The 4308-nt window shown below is 47.4% G+C and overlaps 1 pseudogene; it reads left to right on the top strand.

Moving 5' to 3' along the window:
• The first annotated feature begins 969 nt into the window (after nt 1-969).
• Nucleotides 970-2106, top strand: LOC140711619 (TP53-target gene 3 protein-like; annotated as a pseudogene).
• Nucleotides 2107-4308: the final 2202 nt, after the last annotated feature.

Below are 4308 nucleotides of genomic sequence, written 5' to 3' on the forward strand. Positions count from 1 at the left end.
GAATCAAAGGAACTGTCCCTGAGGACATAGGACTTTAGGGTGTCAATTATTAAGAGGCTACATGAAAGCGTTAATGCTTCTGGATGTTTCCATTACCCAGAGATAAAGTTTCAACAGATCAGCGCCAGTAAGTAAAGTCACATCCCTGACTACTGTAGGTGACAGCTTTTCACCCAAAGCAGAGATGTGAAACCTGGCAGGTTTCAAAGACGCCCCCGCCCCCCAAGTGCTCCATAACTTGAAATTCACATCCACAAGGCTGGAGCACCATCTGTTCCTGAGGGATCAGGTCATCATCTATGTCTTTGAGACATGGCCAGTCAGGCTTCAGTGGACATGAGGCCAACAATTTTAAGTGGAAAATGCCTAAACCATCATAATCTTTAGGTAGATATTTGGGGGCCTGCGCTCTTAAATGGGTTGGTGAAATGTCAAAGCAGACACATGGCTGGGAATTGGGATTTTTTCTTCTGCTCTTAGCAGCACCTTGGTAACCCGATGATTATCCTCCCTCGTTCCTCCACGTCCACATCCGCGAAAAAGGCACTGGTGAAGGTGACATTTTCACGAAGTCACAGCCCATGGTCACTTCTTGCAAAGCTCTGAACTTGTGCATTCCCAGGCCAGGCGGTGGGTGTCTTTCAAAGGCGGCTGAGCTTGTGCTTTGCTTGGAGACAGCGGAGGGCAGAACAGTGGACACCGTTTGGGACCTCAGCCCAGTTGCCAAAGCCGCTTAGGAAAGCAGGCGGCTCCAGGGGCTGGAGCAGGCAGTGATGCTCTGGAAAGAGCTCAGGTGAGGGTGGGAGAGAAAATCGACCTGAGCAGCCGCGTGAGGACCAGACACTCCTGATTTGGGCAAAGGCGGGGTGCACTTCGCAACAACACACTCTCCTCACTGGCCAGCCCAGGCCTGCCGTTCAAGTTCCTCTGCTGACTCAATCCCCTTGGCGAGGGTTTGGCACGGAAACGATGACCAGCAAAGCTTGGTAAATGAAGCCGCCTACACCGTCCTGCCCCTCCCTGCACGACCGCGCCCCGCCTCCACTCCTGTTTCAATCTGGGATTGTCCTCCTGCAGCCCCGCCACCCACCGTGGGGAACCGGTGAAGAGACTACAACTCCCAGCATGCACCGCCAGGCGGGCATTGCCCCGCATCCCCCCGCCCTGGGCTAGGCGCACAGCGCAGCCCGGAGCAGGCTGGCATCCTAGACATTCTGCCCTGCCACCAACAGAACAACAGCCGGGGACTGGACCAGACCCCGGAACTCCCGGAACGCTTGATGACGGTTCTGCTCCCTGCCTTGCCTTTCCACGCAGCCCAGCAAACTCGCCCTGCGGAGGAAAGCCTTTCTGATCTCAAATCTCTCCTGCTGGGGAGACAGTGAAGCTAGGGCCGCTAGTTTCACCTTGTAATTGTGACACCTTGTCTCCTGGAGCTGCAGGCTAATGCTTGTCGTGTTCGTAGTTTGCTTTCTCGCAGATCAACAAAGGGCTGGTGACCTCTCTCGGCCTCCGCGGGAGGGTTGCCAGGGTAACGCTCTTGGGCCAAGCCTAGAATGCGCCCCGCCCCTTTTCTCATAGGCCTCCTCCTCAGCCCCACCCTCTCTCGCTCCTCCCCCCTTTCAGATATGCGCAGTGTGGCAGTCCCCAGGGGTGGGTTAACGGCTGCGGACCTGGAAGTTCTCAGGCTTCTTGTGATCCTCTCGAGAAGCCCCCTTGCCAGGGTCTCGATTTCCCACCAACCAACAAAGGGCCGTTTGCCTCTCATGACCTGCGCGGGAGGGTTGCCATGGTAACACTCCTAGGCCTGACATTGGGCGCACCCCGCCCCTTTTCTCGCCCCCCACTTCCCCTCCACCCAGCCCCTTCTCACTCTTGTCTTGCCTTTTCAGACATGCGTAGTGCAGCCCGTCCCTAGGGGTGGGGTAAAGGACACAGGCAGAGTGCACCCGTTCCTAGGGGTGGGGCTAACGGTCCTGCCCTTTCAGACATGCGCAGTGCAGTCCGTCCCTAGGTGTGGGGTAACGGTGGCCGGCCTGGCAGTTCTCAGGCTCCTTGGGATCCCCTCGAGAACGCCCTGGTTACTGTCTGAAACCGTCAGTTCACTGCCAGAAATGGAAACATTGTGTACTTAGTCACCTGCCATTTGCCTTTTCAAAACAATTTTCTCTGCTCTCTAGGCTGTCACAAATCCTCCTCTGCATCCAAGGAGCGCCGCTTGGACCTCCGGCCTCGCAGCGTGGTCCACACCTGGGTCGGGCCCCTCACGGGGACGCTCCCGCCACTGGAATAAAGAGGAGAAAATGTCACAGGGGAAGGGCCTGCTGCATCCCCTAAGAAAACAGCCACAGGGAAGGGACCCCATAAGCGGCTTTGGGAGCCACATTCACCATGTCTCTGACCCCACCCAGACTGCTTCCCAGGCCTCATGGTCCTAGTGTGGACCTCCTGGCCGTGATTAACGCAGGTCGGCAGGACCAGAGCGCCCCTTGGTCCCTACCAACACATGAGGGTAGTTTCTGTGGTGGGGTCAGCAACAGTGTCTGCGTTTCTGCCCTGAATAAGGCTCCCTTGGAAAATCTTTTGATATCTCTTTATAAATACCCCCTTTGGATCACTTTTTATAGTTTGCTGATAGAACTAAACAGTGATCATTCTCTTAATTCATGTTTCCATTACGTTTTTTAGGTTAAGTACTGCACGACTACTCGCTTCTGAAACTGTCATAGACACTGCCTCAGCTCCCTGCAGGGTGGACACACAAGAGCAGAATCTCCGTGGGACATTTCCCTGGAGCATCAATATTACCACAGTATTTGGAAGAAACAAATTTAAATAATTTCCAAGGTAAAGAACGGAACATTTAAGACAAGGCTGGAAAGTCATCTGCCTTTAATGACTGTTATCTGTGCCTCACATGTCAGACTTTCTCCAAGAAAAAAAATCTAAGGAGAACTTACTTACATTCTTATGAATAGTAAAAATAATAAATCATATCAAGTCCATTGAAAGTCCCATCTGCTAGTTTCCTAAATCACAATATGCGTTAGTATGGTTTTATTTGTATGTTTGGTGGGGGGGGGGGGGGGGGTGTGGGTCTTTAGATTTAAAAAAATGAGGTTTTTGAACAATTTTTGCAAGTTTTCAGATATTAGTTGTTGATTTATTTTTGTAACCTTTCTAATTCTTCTGTCTCCTCTCCTCTCCTTCTCAGACTCAATCATTCCACGGGTCTCTAAGACTTGGTTTATTTTCTTTAAATTTTGTTGATTTACTTTTCTACCCCATTTAATTTTTTCTGTCTCTCTCTTCTTCTCAGACTCAATCATTTCACAGATCTCTAAGGCTCTGTTCATTTTCTTTTAAACATTTTTTTTTTTTACTTCTATCCTCAGATTGGTTAAATTCTGTTGCTATGTCTTCTGTTTCTGATCTATAGAAAAGCTCGCAATTATTTTTATTTCTTGTTTTTCTGTGTTGCTATTTTTCATTTCTCTGCTGATGTTCCACATCTGTTCATTTATGAGAACATTTTCCTTTGCCCCCATGAGCATGCTTATAATAGCTGCCTTCAAATTCTTGTCTGCTGATTATGTCTTGGACATCTTGCAGATGTCTACTGTATGCTTTTTCTCTTGTTTATGTGTTATATTTTCATGTGTCTTCACACATCCTGAATTTGAAAATTGTGCACTAGAGACTGTATACAAGAGTTAGAGTCTGGATTCTGTTTTGTCCCTTTGAAGAGTGTTGTTTTTTAAGAGGCTGTTAATTGGGCTGGATTCTGACTTCAATACTTATCTCTCCTTTGGAGGGCCACAGCTGAAATATGCTGTGAAAAAATATTCAGTTTTTATACACACATATTTCATATATCTATTATATACAGAAGTGTTTCTATAATGACATATAATATTTTATCCAGGATTCATCATTTTTGTCTGTGAGATTGTTAAACTAGCTACTTCATCATTAGTGGAAACCAGAACCTCACTTTTGATTTTTGGATTTAATATACAAGAAATTACAGAGTATGGATACTTTTACATCAATTTTTTAATGTAAGTTTATATTAGTGATATTTATGCTGTTGCAGATATCTATAGTCTGTTCATTTTAAAAAGTCCTTTTTTACATTATGGTAAAATACACATAAAATTAACCATTTTAACAATTTTTAAAAGTGCAGGTCACAGGAATTAATCACACATTGTTCTGCAGCCATCATCCACATTCAGACGGAATTTTATTCATTTTGCAAAACTCAGACTCCGTTCCTGTTAAACCACAGCCCTGCTTTACTTTCCT

This window comes from Chlorocebus sabaeus, chromosome 5, assembly GCF_047675955.1.
Source record: "Chlorocebus sabaeus isolate Y175 chromosome 5, mChlSab1.0.hap1, whole genome shotgun sequence".
Lineage (NCBI taxonomy): Eukaryota > Metazoa > Chordata > Mammalia > Primates > Cercopithecidae > Chlorocebus > Chlorocebus sabaeus.